Below are 17,938 nucleotides of genomic sequence, written 5' to 3'. Positions count from 1 at the left end.
CTACAAACCAAAGGGTCGCCAGTTCAATTTCCAGTCAGGGCACATGCCTGGGTTGCAGGCCAGGTCCCCAGTAGGGGGTGCACAACAGGCAACCACACATTGATGTTTCTCTCCTCTCTTTCTCCTTCCCTTCCCCTCTCTCTAAAAATAAAGAAAATATTTTTTAAAAATAAATAAATAAGCTACAGAGAATGTGAGAAAACCAGAATAAATAATATATTTGGTCATATCTAAACTTTTCAAGTAAGTTTTAACTAATAATCAGGACTTCATAATTGCTATATCTTTACAGTACTCATGAAATCATATTAAAAATAACTATTATAAATTAGAGATAATCACATAATTAAGTTAAGGAAAGTATAAAAAGGATTACCACAAAGACTAAGACTATATTCTTAGTCTCGGCCAGTCATTCAAGGTCAAGACTAAGAACAAACCACAAATACATCATAATCACTACTAATTATTATTATGTTAAAACTGCTCGTGAACATAGGTAATCCAATTTCAAATTGTCCAAGTGCATTTTCAGTGGATCCAATTTCATATTGAAATTGGATCCACTGAAAATGTACTTGGGCAATTTTTAAGGAGTCAGAGACACCTTAATAAATAGGAGGCACCAGAAATTTCACTATATTTTGTCTTCTTTTAAAAAATTGTAGTGAAAACTACATAATATAAAACTTACCATCTTAACCATTTACAAGTGTACAATTTAATGGTGTTAAGAGTATTTACAATGTTGTGCAACCAATCTCCAGGACGTTTTCAAATTGCAAAACTGAAACTCTATAGCCATTAAACAACTCTTATTTTCTCCCTGCCCCCACGAACTGGCAACCACCGTTTCATTTCTACTTTGTGTTTCCATGAATTTGACTACTTTAGCTATCTCACATAGTGGAATCATACAACATTTTTGTCTCTTTAATCTGTGTTTGAGATTCAATTGAAACTTATTTAGGAAAAAGCCAAGTTTATCCTCCATCAGTTATTGTCTAACCATCTATTTGGTACAATGCACTATGCTAATTTCACTCTAGTAACCCAATGAAGTAGGTTTTATGCCAATTTTACATATGAGGAATCTGAGGTTCAACAAGGTGAAGCATCTTTTCAAAGGTCACCTACTTAAAGTGGTGGGGCCACTGAATCCAACTTCCTCTGACTTCAGTGCCCGCAGTCTTTTCAACATACTTGGCTGTCTTTTGAAATATTTAAAATTTTCAGAAGATTTCAACCATCCACATATTTGAAGCAAATCGAAGTGTCCTTTCTTTTGCATTTGATTTTGAATGTTACATGTCTTCCTCCTCTTTTTATAAATTACTTTACTTTATGACATGTCTCAACTATTAATCTATTCCATGTGTCCAAGTTTCTTTTAAACCATGTCCCACCAACACAGCATATCAATTACCTTCCCTTTTTCCTTTCCAAGCAGGGCTTGGGGAGAAAGGAAGAAGCATTTAGTTTCTTCAATTATTCTGGAAATGACACAGTGTCCTGTGTGTACCATATATCAGTAGTGAAGAAAATATTAATTTTTAAAAGCAACACTTACAATTGTGGACATGAACTCAAGCCTCTTCAGTTCAGGAACATTATGTCAGTGAATGGAAGTCACTCTAGGAAAACCAAGGACTCTCTCCAAACGTGTCTTGCTCTGTCTGCGGCACCCAAGCTGCAGCTTACCAAGCCACCTGGGACTAGAAGTCCTCCCAGTGCAGCTCCAGGCTGCCCAACCAGAAACCCTCACGGGCACAAGAACTACAACACCCACAATTCACACTCCTCTCCTGAAACCAGGAGAAGAGGGTGGATGGCTACAGTTTCACCCTAGCAAGAAAGAGTAAGTACATGGAAAAGCAAAGCAATTAGTAAATGTATACATATAGCAGGTGGGTATGTCTAAGAACAATGGAGAAATATGGACCTATTTCTATAAAAGGAAACAGAAGTGGTTTGATGTTTGCAAAGAAGTAAAAAGGCACCCTCAGTGTTGACAAGAACTAAGAAATCTTCATGCCTGCAAATCCTCATGCAGCCGTGGAACCGGCCCTACCAGATTCTGCTGCAGTGATTCAGAGCGGAGGATGCCTGCCAGCCTAGGGCAGGTGAATGAGGCCTTCCCAAGGTGAGGACTAAAACCTCCCACGTCACCAGCACTGTTACTCTCATTCAGAGGAGCTACAGGCATAATGGAGACCTTTTACCCTTCATCTTCCAAAAGGCCCTGGATTTTTTAAAAATGTGCTCTAAAATGTGCTTTTGAAAAATGTGAGCAATACAGAACGCTGGTTGACATTTCCTTCCGTTTTCCTTGACATTTCTTCATTTTGTATTTTCCTTCTTTATAATCCAGGATTGTTTCTGATTGCTCAAAATTTAAGAAAAATTAATTTGGAGAAGAAAATGGGAAAAATAAATTTTAAAACACGCGTAAAATGAAAGGCGCAATAATTGTTTCACTTCTTTGCAACATCAAGAACACAGAGTATTTAAAACAAAGAAACAAAAACTATGAAAAGTGTTTCATAGTTTTACTCCATTTCGTCATACGGGACCTGTCTCTCGCCTCTCATTTGTTGTTAGACACAGCCCAAAACACGCCTACAGGCAGACAAGGTCTCAGCTTGCGCTGCGCCCAAAAATGTAATGGGAGGATTCAGCTACAGTAAGGAGATACCAGGATAATAAAAATGGAGGAATTTCTTTCCGTCTTGTGTACGTTCTCTCCTCCCTCCCTACTTGCCACCCACCTCCTGAAGGTGGGGCTTCCTGCTGCCCAACCTCCGTGATCCACCCAGAGCTCCAGTAACGGTTCCCCTTGGGTCATCCGGCTGTCCAAATCGCACCACTCCATTTTCCTTTGTCACGGGACCCTCAGTCTCCTAACTAGAACCTAATAATGTTCTCTTACGTCTCCCATATTCCTTTCAAAAGCAAATGATTCTCCATTTCTACAAACCCTACAGAGTTTTGTTCTCCATGCTGTTTCTTCTCCCTGAAATTGTTTTTGCCCATCTTTAAGTGTTCCGATCATTCATGTCTTTCAATGCTTAATGAAAAAATGCTCTTCTCTAAGAAGCCTTCCTCAGTCTGGCCCTAATCTGAATTATTCTCTCCCTCCTAATAAATTCTGTAATACTTTACCTAGTCCTCTTATAACAGATTTCATACCTTCGTCACTGTTGTGTGAACATGTGTGTTCACATGGCAATGTTGCCTTCCTATTTGAAGGCAAGACCTTATTTTATTCCTAACTCACTAACTCTGTAACTTACATGTACAGGTGTCTGATACACAATGGATGCAATCACGGAGATATTAACTCTAAGCTGGATTTTAACGCCTAATGCAACCTTTATCTGTCTCAGAAAACACTTGCACTTTAAAGACTCTCAGAATACTGTTACCACAATCCGCCTGTGGTGTAGTGTGGTGAGGCCTCCACAGCCTTTATTTACAGAAAAGCAAAGTATTAAATCTACCAGTTGAACCTGACAGCATCTGAAAGGGAGGCTCTCAGGGATCGGTACGAGTTGTTTCACCAGCTCTGCCTCGTGCTGTGCACTTGGCGTCCAAACTGCTTCCCAGTGAGTGGCCCTCAGTGCCTCAGCTGCATCTTGGAGAGCTGGCCTTGCCCCCGTCTACGATTTTTTGATCACCAGCTCCAGCATTTCTGGTTTCCTTCCCCTTTTATCTAGCCTCCTGGCTCTAGTGTCAAAACTCTGCCCTTTACACTCCTTTAAATAGTTTAATCACCGATCTCCCCCCACCAGCCCCTTTGGCACCTCCCCACCCCCTACCCCCCACCAGCGAAGGGAATTCTCTCCACAGTTGGTTCCTCACACCTCGGCTTCTGTGGGCTTCTCCTGGGCTCACTCACTCAGCTGTGTCTTCAAGCCACCAGCCACTGGGAAGAAGCAAACTTCCAGATACTGCTAACGTACAACAAGATTCTTGTGGACCATCAGACCCGAAGACAGGCTGGTATAATCTGCTGTTGTCTGGACAGCCCTCCCAACTCTTCTCTGTTGTGTCAGGAGGGCGCTTAGCCCCTCAGCCGGCCCGTGCGAGTATAATCTAAGCTACCTCAAATCGGGCCTGGGTTCATCCTCAACACACAGTGCAGGGTCGCTTCCTTAAGGACGTCTTTTTGGACCCTTTCCTTGCCCCTTACACATTTCTTGTACTGATTTATACAGTTGTCTGGCTGGGTTGACACTTTGTTCATTTCTCCCCTGAAATCATGATCGTTTGCAGCCACAAGACTTATTGTACCTAAACAATAACTAAAATAGGGACATTGGTTGTTAGTTCCTGACAGACAGAAAAAGGGTACAGGAAGCCAGCCCCTCCTACCCCACTATGTGGGGAGAAGAAAGCTTGAGGTCGAATGGACCTCTCCGGGGGCTTCAGCAGAAACGCCCTGCAGGTTCTGAAGGGTGAGATCTATGGGGAGCAGGGCCTCTGTGTCCAGCCACACAGACTTCACCATTGCATTCTTTGCCCAGCTGGCAGAGCCAGGCAGGGACCGACCGATCCCACACCCATCAGTGTGGGGGTGTGAAGGAGCGAGAGGGCCAGTGGAGCTGCCAATGCCAGGGGTAGGGCAAAGAGGCTACCCTGTGCCTTCATGACTCCAGAAAAAAATGATGGGAATCATCCCCAATGGATGGCACGTGTGCATGATGTTCCAGAGAGGCCCACTGGTCTGGCACCAGAATCAAACCAGCCTCCTCCACAGCAGGTGACCAGCCGGGACCCAGATGGCATCACATGGGCTTCAGACCCCTCTCCCCCCACAGCATACTGTCATGACTGTTATCCTACCATACACTCAGACGCCAGCTTGGAGAGAAACCGGGCAAGGAGGGGGAGAAAACAAAAGACTGAGAATTAAACAGGACTCACCCAAAAGATCATTTAAGCTAAAAGAGACTGTGATGTACTAGGTCACGAGTTTAAAATCTGCTTCACCCAGATGTACCGTAATGGTGACGATCAGCATGGAAGCTGAAGTGCCAGTGACTCACTGTCAGGCAGCCTGGTAGATAAGGGGCAAGCAAAGCACTTAGAGTGGCTATTCAGACACAAGTCCCGGGGACCTGGAATTAGGAACTGATGACACAAAGGAGCAGAGACAGAAGAGAGCCCAGCTGTGCAAACAGCATCCTGCTCTGGATGCGGCAGTCGCGGCCATGGAGAGCCTGGTCCCAGACTTTGGGTGATGGTCATACAAACTGCGGTTTCTAGAGCTTAGCAGAAACAACTAATTTATCCAGTAGCTTTACTGTCTTTGGGCGGCTGCTCTGGCTTCACAAGCTTTGTGCCTAATTCTCCAGCCTTCCCAGAAATTGTGGAACTGCAGTTTGATGTATTGTCTTTTAGTTCATATTAGCCAAAATCATTTACTATTGCTTGGAGCCAAAAACTCCGGCACATCTAACATAGCCCTTACCTCACTGTAACAGATAGCACCTCTGCCCACCCCCCCTACGTTTAGATTCCCTCAGATCAAGGACTGGATCTTACTTAAGCTCTATCCAAAAGCTCCACAGTGCCTGGCCAGGGTACATATGCGTTGACCTAAATCGGAATGGCCGGTGAAGTAAAGAAGTCTTGCTTAAACTTCCTTCTAACTTAAAAATTCTCTGACCACACAGGAGTTCTCAGCTGCTTATTCATGCAGAGGCATTTTTTTTTCTCTTAACGCCATAGCTCGTTGAAAATTTAGACTTTACCCCTATCTTTATCCAGTAGGGACCAAAGCAAGTGACCATTTGCACCCAAAGGGGGAAATCAAACACACAAACAGTGGTTTAAATATGCCCAGGGTGTTACTTAATAATTAAAAGGGGATTTTCCTGGTATCCTTCAATGACCTATGTTAAATGTCACTCATGTTCAGTCCCTGCAGTGCAAATACACCAGAAAGAGTAATAGGAAACAGCCACACCCCCCGCGTGCTCAGATTTTTTCCCAGTGTGAGGTTATCTTGAAAAGAGAAAGGCCACATTTGCAACCTTAAAAGAAAGTTCCCCTTGGAGTTTTTCTCTGTCCTGTTTCAGTATGTATCGGCTCTCAGACCCCTGGGCTGTCTGCCTCTGACATCCGTTTTCTGGTTCACTTTGTCCCTGAGTCATGCTCACACTGTAACTTTCTAAAAATAGTTAATAACTGTGCTATTTACCAGTTAATTTCAGTGAATAGCTCAAATTATAGTAAGATGTTAGGGCCAAAGTTAATTCAGGTCACATTGACCTTGTTTTCCTAGATTAAGAAAGTGAGCTGAGTTGTTCTCACAATTTCATATTTTCCTTCATTACATCTTTCTGGCTCTTTACTGAACCATAAGATGAATCATCCATAAATTGACCCCCCAGTTTAGAAGGTCCTCGCTGTTCTCTTTCATTTGTTGCTTTCAGTATAACACAAGGAAATATGTGCCAGTTCTGCATGACCAGAGATGTTTCCATGCTGCCCTTTTGCTACCAAAGAACAACAGACAGCCCTCTGTGCAGCTTTTGCTGGACTGCCCACATCTCTACGCTCCTCAGTGTGGACCCCCTTCCTCCAGCAACAGCAAGTGGAGGCCCCTCATCTTTTTGATCCCATCCTCACGTCAACCCTCTTCTCCCCTCTTCCTCTCTTGCCTCTTTCCTTCTTCTCTCCCTTCCTAACAACAGCCGAAAGAACTATGCAAAGGACTACTGATTACACTGGTACCCCTAGTAACCCAGGATACTACCCGCCCCTCTTGAAGTACAGACCTTCAATCCAATCTTCAAAGTCCCTTTTGCCATGCCAGGTAACATATTCACAGGTTCCAGGAATTAGGATGTGGACATCTTTGAGGGGCCTTTTATTTTGGCTACTACACTGCATTTCTACCTCAGGAAATTCTCTACATAGTATTTTAGGGGTGGATTTGGGTCTTGTACAAACTGCCCATTCAAGTTGAGATATAATATTTGTATGTGCACACAGAACCAGTATTAGGAGAATATATATAATCAAAGAGGCATAAAAATGTCCCTGTGTCCTCCAAACATCACCTGCCTCTGCCCTGTCACCATTATTTCACAAGAGACCCATGAATCATTTCTAAATGTGATGTGCTCTCAAGAGCAATTCAATTAAGTTAATTAAGATGATATTAAAATCAAAATACACCTTAGAAGGGTTGCCAGTGCAAGGACTCATCAGCCAACATTCTAGCAGGGGTTAGTTTATGAAATGGGCAGCGTGGGAGAAGGGTCAGGCAGCAGTATATTGAGGAGTAGGAATCTGCCTGTATCAGAAAGACTAGGAGAAGTGCCTCTCACACCCACATAAATAAGGAGTGTCTTCCCATCTCAGGAAAGACTCTGGCAACAGATACGCAAGTAATTTCTCAGGCCTATAACAGGACTGCACTGCCTTGACTGACCACCGATGATTAATCACAGATGACTGGATTGAAAATTAATGTCCAAACCAAAGGTGGCCAAATGCAAACTAAACCAGAATTTCTCAAACCATATGTTAGACCTGCCCTTTGGTCATGAATCAATTCATCAGCATTTCTAAGTGAAAATGGAACAGAACAGAAATGGAGCAGAACAGAATGGGTAAAATGGAGTAAATAGAATAAAAATACATTAGAATAGATTTGAGGGTCATTTGACTAAGAAGGGTCAGTGTTGCTTCGTGAGTGTTCATTTCTGTGTGTGTGTGTGTGTGTGTGTGTGAGAGAGAGAGAGAGAGCATATGTTTGTGTATCTGAGTACTGGGTCAAACACAAAATGTTTTCATCTGTGTGGGCAAATCTGAAAGCTATAGAGCTAAGTAGGGGTCTTATTAAGTACTCTGGCATGAGAGCTATGCACTGTCAGGGTTTTTAGTTTGTTTGTTTTTTTAATATTGGATAGTAACTAACTAACCAATCAAATCATCTCTCTTATGGCCTGCAAATGAAAACCTTCAAATAGACTCACAGGCTCTGGAGTGCTGCAAAATCAAGATAAACGCCTTGACAAGACGGAAAATGGAAACCACAAAGTAGTCAAAAATTTGAGTAATATGTAGAGACCGTGGGAGGAGAGAGCAGCAGGGTGGGGGGCTGGTGACTGGTGGTGACTGCAGAAAGACTGAAAGAAGCAGAGTAAGAGAAAGGCTAGTCACAGGCATGGCAGAACCGCGGAGTTCAGCAGCATTCATAAATTTATAAGGGCGAGGCATGATGAGCTGTTAGTCATTCTCACATTCCACAGATACTTACTGCGTGCTGACTAGGTGCGGAGGTTGTTCTAAGAGCTGGCCACACTGCAGGGAAGGAGGGAGACTCAAATCCACGCCTTCAGGCATTCTACCCTACATTCTACCCTAAACTATGTTTGAGTTCTTTCTGACTATACAAATGTCACAGTAACTTCCTGTGCTCCCTCACTTTGTTCTCCGTCCTGTCAACATCCTCATCGTTGTATTTCTTGCGAAATGAGAGAGCTTAATTAATGGGACTCGTGTTAAAAGATGATGACTTCAGAGTTTTGCCAAAAGGCTGGTTCTAAATGTAAGAAAATCTCATTCAGGAGGGGATGGAGTGAGAGCACATCCTTTATTACAGATAGATAGCTTTGGAAACAAAAAAAGACTGAGGTAAATTAAATGTGATCAAGGTTTCATCACTGTTTCTGGTTCACTTATTTGCAGGATACTTCTTTATTTAGTTAGTTATATTTTTAATTAATGTATTTGGTTTTGTCCCAATAAATGATTCTCTTTTTAAAGACTCAAGAATTACCGCTTAGTCAAAATTTGCCTAGTTCTGTCAGAAGTCCTCACGGCAGATCACTTCTGCCTTTCAAGAAACACTCAACATCGATCATCTCTTATTTTCTTTTGTATTTTCTTCTCTGTCCTACCATTTTCTTTCATTGGAATCGCTCCCTGCTCACACATCCCTCAAGCCTCCCCAATTTTACAAAAACAACCCTTTACATCATTCTCCAGCAGCCATGACAACCTTTGCTCCCCATCATTGATAAGCTTTTGAGAGAATCTCTATACACTTGCTGTCAGTTCCCTTATCTTCCTCTCGCTCCTCAGCCCTTTCTACTCTGACTTCTGCTTCCATCCAGCTCTCCTTATGGCCAATGGATTTCTTTCAAGCTTCATCTTTCTTGATGTCTCAGCACATTTTTAACACTTAAGTCAGTCAGCATGACCTAGATTATGCTGCAGAACAAAAACAACTGTAACACCTCAGACGTACCATGACAGAAGTTTCTTTCTTGCTCACTCTGCCTGTCCACTGAGGACTTGTGGGAGGGCTTGCAGGAGGGCTTTGCTCATCGTAGTCACTCGGGGATTTAGACCTTCTGAGAAGCCTCTGTCTGGAACATTGCCCGTTGTCCTGGTGGAGGGAGAGCCTGATGAATTTTTATAGGTAAGTACAGAGTGTGCCCAGAATCAACACACATTCTTTTTGCTCATAAGTCTCCAGCCCAAACCAAACACATGGCCACACGTACCCATGGTCAGCTAGGAAGCGGTGTTACCATCAGTCCCTGCCAGGTGTGCCTCCTAAATGGAACTAATCCCATGGGCCTCTCTCCACATTCACTCTCACTGCCCTGCTCCAAACTGCCCACATCCCTTGCTTGGAATTAAACAATAGCCTAACTGGCCTCTCCTTATCCACTCTTACATGTTCTTAAATCCATTCTTTGTGTTGAATATGTAATGTTTTTTTTTTCCCCAAAATGTAAATATACTGCCCACCTTAAAATTTTTAAAAAGCTTTCCCTGGCTGTCAGGGTAAAGCTAAAATCCCTATTTGGCCACTAGAGCTCTCTATGGTCTCTTAACCCCCTTCCATTCTCAAGAATTTGCTCCTCTCCAGAGGAAACTTCTTTTAGTTCCTGAAATTTTCCAAGTTTTCTTCCACCAAAGTCTTTGCACGTTCCCTCTAAGTGAAATAATCTCTCCGCCCTTTCCCTTTATATCTTGCCCATCCACAGGAAAGCCTTCCTTTGGGCATTTATACGAAGTTTTCGACTCCATGATCATTTTCGTGAGTCACCCATGTGCGCTGTTCAGGTGCGCTCCACGAGGCGGGAGCCTGTAGGTGCGTGTCTTCATCACTATTTTCCCAGCTGCCAGCGGGGTGTCTGGGATACGGCAGATGTGCGTCAAGCACAGTTCAAATGTATGAATGGGAAATTGCATACTCCTTTGTTTATTCAATTTTAGTGGAAACAATATTTATATCTTTGTTCAAAGTTGCTCAAAAAACAAAAGAAAAAAAGAGGGAGTGAGGTCCTTGTCACTAGAAAATATATCAATAAATATTTTTTTAGGAATAGATGAGAATTTTGCTAACATGTACTTGTTTTGAGATTACTGGTGACAACCTCCCTCATAAAAGAGGCACAGTTGAGCATCTCTCCCCAGTTATAGCTCATGGGCCATCTCCTAAGGTGATGCTTAAGGTAGAAGCTGAACACAATTCCAGACAGCCATTTCCATTTTAAAAACATTAACTGGAATACTGGTGCAGTGATTTTTTCCCTTCATAGTTCAGAAGAAATTTGTAAATTTCTAAAATAAGGGTTTTAAGTCATGAATGCCATATTTAATACAGGCCGACAGATTTCACTGAATTTCTGGGAAATGAAATTAAGTAACCCTACGCACAAGTGATTAAAGTAATATGTCACCCTACATTTCAGGCTGATAATTTAAGGTAGTCATCCTACGAACTGAAGCTGCCAGTATAAAGGAAGTAATTTATCTCAATTTGGACGTATATTAACTCTTTTAAGTCATTAAGGTTCCTCTGGTGGAATTTTAAATGCTGTTCTATACATATGTTTCCTCACACTTAAAGGGGATAATTTGCATGTAAAATTAAGTAATTAATTTTTCAATAATGGACAAGGTAGAAACTTTACATTTTTCAAATGCAAATCCAGGTTTAAGGTCTATGCATGATCAATAAAGCATTTTACAATGGACATGGCAAAGAGAATTTCAATATATCTAAGGAAGACAAAATATCAAATATGTTTCAGACTAAATTCAGAGAGCTATCACGTTAATTATTCTGTGTAAGTAAATTCTTCTGAACTTTCTTTTGCACTTTAAAGCACTAACTTCTTGGAGATACCTTTGTGAATTTTGTACCATTATAAAAACATTTTTTGCTTCTATTATTTTTGCCTATAAAATAGATGTCAAAATTTATTAAATAGATTTGCTCTTATTCCATTCATTTCTGCAGAAAACTAAATCATTCACTCATTATCTAGGCAAGGCCGCAATGAAAAACATTTTAATGATACACTCCTAGGTATCAGGAAAGTTATTAGAAAGGTGCTAAGGTACAGTCTACAGAGAGATTCTTACCGTCAAAAGGTTACATAGAATTTCTCGGTTTACGACCACCTTCATTTTGCAAGTCTGTGTATTGTTTATTTGTACAACATACAACAACGCAGCGGGCACTGCCACCAAATGAGACTCACAGGACTTAGTGGGTGAACCAGGCTGGACCCTGTGTCAGGCTTTCAATTCACTGTTTTTTCTACTTTACCATAATGCCATTTAATATAATCTTGTTTCTGGAATCATCGATGTTCCCACACTCTGGACACAATAATATCACATATTTTTAAATAGTTGTTTTGTATAAGTAGTTAGAGGGAACCATTTAGTAAAAAGGAAAAAAAATAATTTTCAGAAAAAGCATTTGAGGATCAAAAACACTTTAGGGAAATGCTTTAGGATTCCAAAGAAGAAATTCGACAGAGAAAAGTCCCTTTCATATTCACTGGTGGGCTGATGAAAGTAAAAGTTCTGAAATCTGAAAGAGCTCTGGAGCTCATTTGGGTGCATTTGCCTGTAAACCACATAATATAAAAGAATATCTCTGGACAATTTAATGGCCTTAGGAGGAAAGTTCGTGGTGTCACCACACAATTTCCTTTTATATTCATGCTGCTAATATTGATTTGCCTATTTGTCTCTCTCCTGACCAACTTTCTCAACACCACTGAGAATGTGGGTGTATCAGAGAAATACTAGATCTGTAAGTAATTTTCAAAGATTCTTTTCATGCATAATCTATTGGGGGGGCTGTGGGGTGGCGTTGGGGGATGGACAGATCCCTGTCTGAATAGACCATCATGTCATTTTTTCACAATTAAAAACTATAGAGAATATGACTATTGTCACAGAAAAATCAGAAAAATCTATGCTCATGCTGTTACGACCTTTTCTGGGAGATGAAAATGCAGGCTTTCCCTGATTAACAGATGACCCACTGGACAACAGGGTGATTCTCCTCCACAGTCACCCTCCATCTTTCCTTTCCCATCTGGGCGCTGACCCCAGGGCTCTCAGATTGCCCCAGAGAGGAAACTCTCCTGACATGGATCCAGAATAACTAGCAAATCACCAGTGTCTAGCGGACTCCATTACCATTATATTTCCAAGCTCCTAGATGTTAAGGAGACTTTCATGGGGTGGTCTAAGAACCTAACCACTATTTCAAATATTATTTCTTTAAGAGATTACATTCCTAGTTCCAAAAAATTGACTTATGCAGTTCGTAAGGGTTTTTAAAGGTATACATGGTTTAAGCTCGAGGAGTATATGAATAGCAGCAATAAAGGTGTGAAAGCAGTTAGAAGGAGTGGATGGCATTTCTAAGCATTCTTCAAATACTTGTGGAATTTACAATTTTGCTGTAGTAGATAAAACACTGGCATAGAAATCCGAACACCTGGATTCACATCCCTGCTCTTCCACTTACTTACTAATATGACCTTGACTCAAGACAGTTAATCTGAGCCATGCTTTCCTCAGCTGGAAATGGGTATGATTCCATCTCACCACGTCTCGGGCTGTGAGGCAGCAGAGTACAGTTACAAGACCTTGACTTCACAGAGATACAAATGGAGGTTTGGATTTTACCTCCCCCACTTACCATGTTAGAGAACGCGTCTGAGTTTCAGTTCCTTATCCTTCAGGATTTGGGGGAGGATTCAAAACATTATGTGCCGAATAAGTTCTGGGCCAATGAATAATTGCAATGATCATAAGAGATGTGGAAGGTGCCTGAAAATGGTAGAGTGTTAGTGAACACAAAGTGTTACATTGTTAAACATATGAATATGTACAGCCATAATGCAATTTAGATCACAACTCGAAATCATGATGTGTGCTGAACTTGGTGCGTGTTTGCTATCTGTGTGCCCGACTACAATAACTGAGTTTAGGCCATGTGAACTCAGGGTGTTTGTCTACCTTGATTATGACTTTATTCCCAGTCCCTGCAGCAGTGTCTGGTGTTCAGTAATATAATAACACTTGCATAGTATGCCCATGCCAGGCATCCCATCTGCATAACAACCCATGAGCTAAGTGCTATGAGGAGCCTCAATTTACAGTTAAGGAAACTGTGGCATTGATCAATCTCACAGCCAGCCAAGGGCAGAGTCAGAATTTGAACTCAGACTGACTCCAGAGTCCATTCTCCCAAAGGCTACAATTTACTGACCTTGCATATTTGTTGAATAAATGAATGAACCACCATCTTCTCCTATAATTGTTTGTCAGTAACTAAACCATAAAAACATTAAGGGTACAATGTTAGTTAAGCTCATTTTATGAAGAAGGGTCATCAATTCCTTTTGCATTCATACAAAGAGACCAAGAAAACCTCCCTGAAGCACTAAAGAGAAAATGGGCCCATTTTCTAAACATGCCTGAGGCCAGGTTACACAGGGCAGTGAGGGTCGAAGAGGTTGCCCACCAAGTCTTAGCAGGCTTTGGGTAAAATGGCTTGCCGCACTTTCTCCTCCAGTTCAACCCCACGGAACACATTTATACCTCTGGTGAGCTGTGGAGGTAAACCTTGTTCAACGGACAAATCTGGCACGTGGGGCTCTCTCTCCCCCAGGGAACAGACTCCAGGGAAGCTGCTGGAGCTAATTTCAAATCTAGGAAGTAAAAATCACACTTCCTAGATTGTATTCTCACGCTATCATCCCACCGATTCACGTACCTTTGGAATTTTCATTTTCTCTACTAAGAAGTAAGCACTGTCTAGCCTTGATAGTATTTGCCCGCAAGGGCAGCTGTGAAAAAGATGTGTAACCTCACAGAATACAAAACTTCTCAGTCTCGGTTTCCTTAATAATACTTGTATTTTATGAATTAGAGGCCTGTTTTGTGTCAATATGATATCATGCATCGGTAAATATAAATTGCTAGGCAAATGTAAATATGATCGGTGCTTTCTTAGAGACGGAGGGAGGTGAAATGACATAATGGGTAAAGGTGCGGGGCAGGCCCAGCACTGCCTGTTCCAAACCTGGCTCGTGATCCATGTGATCTCGGACCCTTCTGTGCCCAAAAGCAATGGCAATAACACTTTATCATGAGGAGTTCCTACAACGGTGTCTGGCATGTTATGACAATGTCTTAATAAATGATAATTGCTGTTTATAAAATTGACACACATTACTTAAATATAAATGTTTATGAGGTTTCCTTCCATCCCTAATAAATATTTTCATTTTGTAAACTCTTCCTGGTTTATTTTGCCTTCATTCATCATCTGAATATGAATGTCTTCTACATTTATAAATAACTCTTAATCATCTCAATTTTGAATATTCATAAAGAGCCCTTAAGTTCTCAAAAACATAATAACTTGTTCTTTTTTCAAGGCCTGTATCTGGCTCCTGTGTTCTATGAAGGACCCAGATGCTCGGATGAGAGCGAACCTAATGACTTAGAGGATTTACATCTCAATCATACAATTCACTACCCGTATTCAAGCTTATTAGAGCTTTCCATTGCAGTTTAATGCATTAGCTAGGAGGGTGGGACAAATGGAGGCTTGGCTGACATGCCAAATTGATATTTACAAATTTGATTATTCTAAAAGAGCCTTGGAATCTATTGCCAGTGAGTGCCTGCAGTCAACTTTATCTGTAGGTTGGCAATATTCTTTAGGTCTGAATTTGTATTTCCAACTATTTCTAGGAACTGGTACCTAGGTGGTCACTAGGAAACTTAACTCTGTTATTATAAAATTAGTTCCTTTTCCAAAATCGTGTCTCCCTCTGGCCTCCACCCTGCTAATGACACCATCACCCACTCTGCTGCCTGGCTGCCGTCTGAGCACCACGGACCCCTCTCTTTCACCCCACAAGTCCTCTTGATGCTGTCGCCAAACGTTTCTGGTGTTATCCTTCCCTTCCTAGTCCCTCCCCTTTTTTAGATTAGGTGCTTATGGCCACGTGTGGACTGCACTAAGTGACACCTAAGTAGGCTACTTGCCTTCAATATCTTATATTATTTTTTAACTATTTCATTGTTTTCTTAGGCACAAATAAAATAGTATTACAGAGCAAAATCAGCTGTATTTTTTGAACACAGGAATATTTTATGATTTCTGTCTAGGACCAGGGAGAAAAATTTCCTTAATACTTTATGCCAACAATAACTTACATTCTGATCATATCACCTCCCTGCTCAAAGGTTTTGAAAGGTCCGTTCTACATAGAGCGAAATGCTGAAGCTCCTCCTCAGTGTGGCATCCAGGACACTTCGCGGTCTGAATCGCACACACTCCCTGCTCATCTGAGCCGTTCCCTCCGAGTGCCCTCTGCTGTCACTGTACGGGACCCCTTATTCCTTGTATGCAGGTTTGCATTTGTTCATACAACTTTGCCCTCACTCAGTTTGTTCTTTCTGTCTTTCTTGCCCATCTTTATTCATGCTTCAAAAACTATGCATTCTCCTAAAAAGTCTCCTTCTCAGGGAAATCTACCTGACATTTCCTTCCTTTTTGAGGAATACATTTCTGTGTTGTCATGGCAATGGAATTGCTATTACCACATTATTTTAAAATTATTGTTAAAGCGTTTATGTTTATTAAGCTACATCATCAGCTTATGTGGAAAAATGGTGTTTCTTGCCTCTGGGCCCTAGATTCTCAGAGACAGTGCCTGAGGCAAAGGTAATCTACAAACATTTAATTGGGAAGCATAATCTCAAGGAAGCTACAGTGAAGGAGAAAGTAAAACGATTGTATAAAAAGAGTGAAGCAAATACCATATGATTTGTTACGGAATCAGACCAGGCGATCTAAAAAAAAGAAAGGTGAATAATGTATCTATTTATCTGCCTCCTCTGTCTTTCATGAGTCAAGTCACCCCACAGGGCATTAACTCCCATACTTCCAGGGAGTGTTGCCTGGGCCCTTTGGGCAGCCACTGGGCAAGCCCGAGCCTCCTTGGGTGCAGCCAGATTAGACCAGGAGCTGGAGGGGAGCTGGGAAGGTTCCCATCATCCCCGGCCTCGTCTCCTGCCAGGAGAGGCAGAGACAACTGCTGTTGCTCAAAAATCAGGGGGTGACTTGATGGCCTTGATGACTAGAGGAAAAGTGTAAGCCATAAGAAGACAGGTGATGCCAAACGTGTCTCGGCGGAGGGGACACATGAACTGGGTCCAGCCCCCTTCTCCTCGTGCCCTGGTGCCTCACATGGTTAATGTGTAGTAAGTGCTCACTGCATGGGGAACGGCGTGGTAGCACTTAGCATGTCTAACGCAAAGGTATTTGGCAATTATCACACATGTAGATACATACCAGAGATTCCTTAAAAATATATACTGACTTAGATTTTTTTTGCCTGCTGTCTTTGTCAATAATGTTTAGGATCTTAAGGACAAGGAAGGAAACGAGAAACTGAAAGTCAACTGAATTAATATGAATAAAGAATTTTAAAAGGAAACATTAGTATCTTATTGAAAACAAAAATTTTTTAATGAACAAACACAGACTTGGTTGTTGAAGTTCTGAAAATTCAAGGGGTCTGAACTAGAAAGCTGTGAATAAGTCATCAACCCTAGAGAATCCTAAAGACTAGATGGGGAGAAAAATAGAGAAAGCCCACTAAAGAGAATGTTAAGGAAGTTACAGGATATGTGAAAAGAATTAGAACAAAGTGGCATGGGGATTTAAACAGATGAAAGAGTTTCAAAAGAACATTTCCTTCATCCATTTAAATAAATATTCATTGCATGTTTAGTATATACAAGGCTCTAGAAAAACAGGGTGATGCAACATGTTCTCTGCCTCTAAGAGAATTTCAATATCATAACAGGATTATTATAGAGGAAATCCATGCAAGGAAAGGGGCAGGGGCACCTTCACCTGCTTGGCACGGGGCTGGCAAGGTGAGTAGTAACTGGCTGGGTAGAATGAAAGGCAGGGCGTCCCTGGCAGGCAGGCCTGTGTGCACAAAGCCGCAGAGGCTTGTAACAACCTGCTTGAGTTGCTGCAAGGGTGAGGCTGGGTTCAGGCACACAGCGTGAACCAAAGAGTGGGCAGCAGTTCTTCCTTCAGGGCCTTCGCAGGCGCCGTGATTCAGGAGGCTCACTCGGCTGCACTGCGTGGAGGTGTTTTAGCCATTCGAGTCTCAGCTTAAAATAAATGTCGCATCCCTAGCAAAGCTTTTCAAACCATACAACTCAATTTAGCCACCCTGCCACTCTCCAGCAAATAACCCCGGTTTCATTCTGTGAACAGACTTTTAAAATATTTTTAAAATTTCTATTATTGGCTTCTCTGTTTATTTGTTTACCGACGATTTGTACTTAGTACTTCTTCCAAAGCAGGCACCTGTCTTGTTCATCCTCACTGCCTGTAACCCTGCCTACCACAAAGTAGACAATAAATATGGGGTGAGTTAATGAAGTAGTCTGGTCATGTAATCAAGGCACAGAGTATGAGGGATTTGTAAGCCATCAAAAGATTGTGTGTATTCCACAGGTGAAGAGGAAGCGCTGATGGTTAATGAGTGGAAATATATATATATATATATACACTTGATTTCCTGTTAGAAGTTCAGCTTTTTGATTACGT

General features: G+C 41.7%; 1 protein-coding gene across 6 annotated transcripts in view; it reads right to left on the bottom strand.

Moving 5' to 3' along the window:
• The window catches only part of MACC1 (MET transcriptional regulator MACC1), a 175,514-nt gene that overhangs the window by 61,318 nt on the left and 96,258 nt on the right, over positions 1 to 17,938 (bottom strand). Inside the window, exons 2-3 of one of the 6 annotated variants that reach the window (XM_053927262.2) lie at positions 12,986 to 13,116; positions 9,269 to 9,409 (exon numbers count right to left, since the gene is read on the bottom strand). The gene's annotated coding sequence lies outside the window, so the exon portion shown is untranslated. Of the gene's footprint in view, positions 1 to 1,570; positions 1,992 to 8,275; positions 8,423 to 9,268; positions 9,410 to 12,985; positions 13,117 to 17,938 lie in introns of those variants that run through there. The other 5 variants (XR_008427191.1, XM_045197361.3, XM_045197362.3 and 2 more) reach the window with 5 other exon arrangements.

The sequence above is a fragment of the Desmodus rotundus genome, chromosome 6 (genome assembly GCF_022682495.2).
Source record: "Desmodus rotundus isolate HL8 chromosome 6, HLdesRot8A.1, whole genome shotgun sequence".
Taxonomy (NCBI): domain Eukaryota; kingdom Metazoa; phylum Chordata; class Mammalia; order Chiroptera; family Phyllostomidae; genus Desmodus; species Desmodus rotundus.
This window is presented reverse-complemented; position numbering and strand designations above follow the sequence as displayed.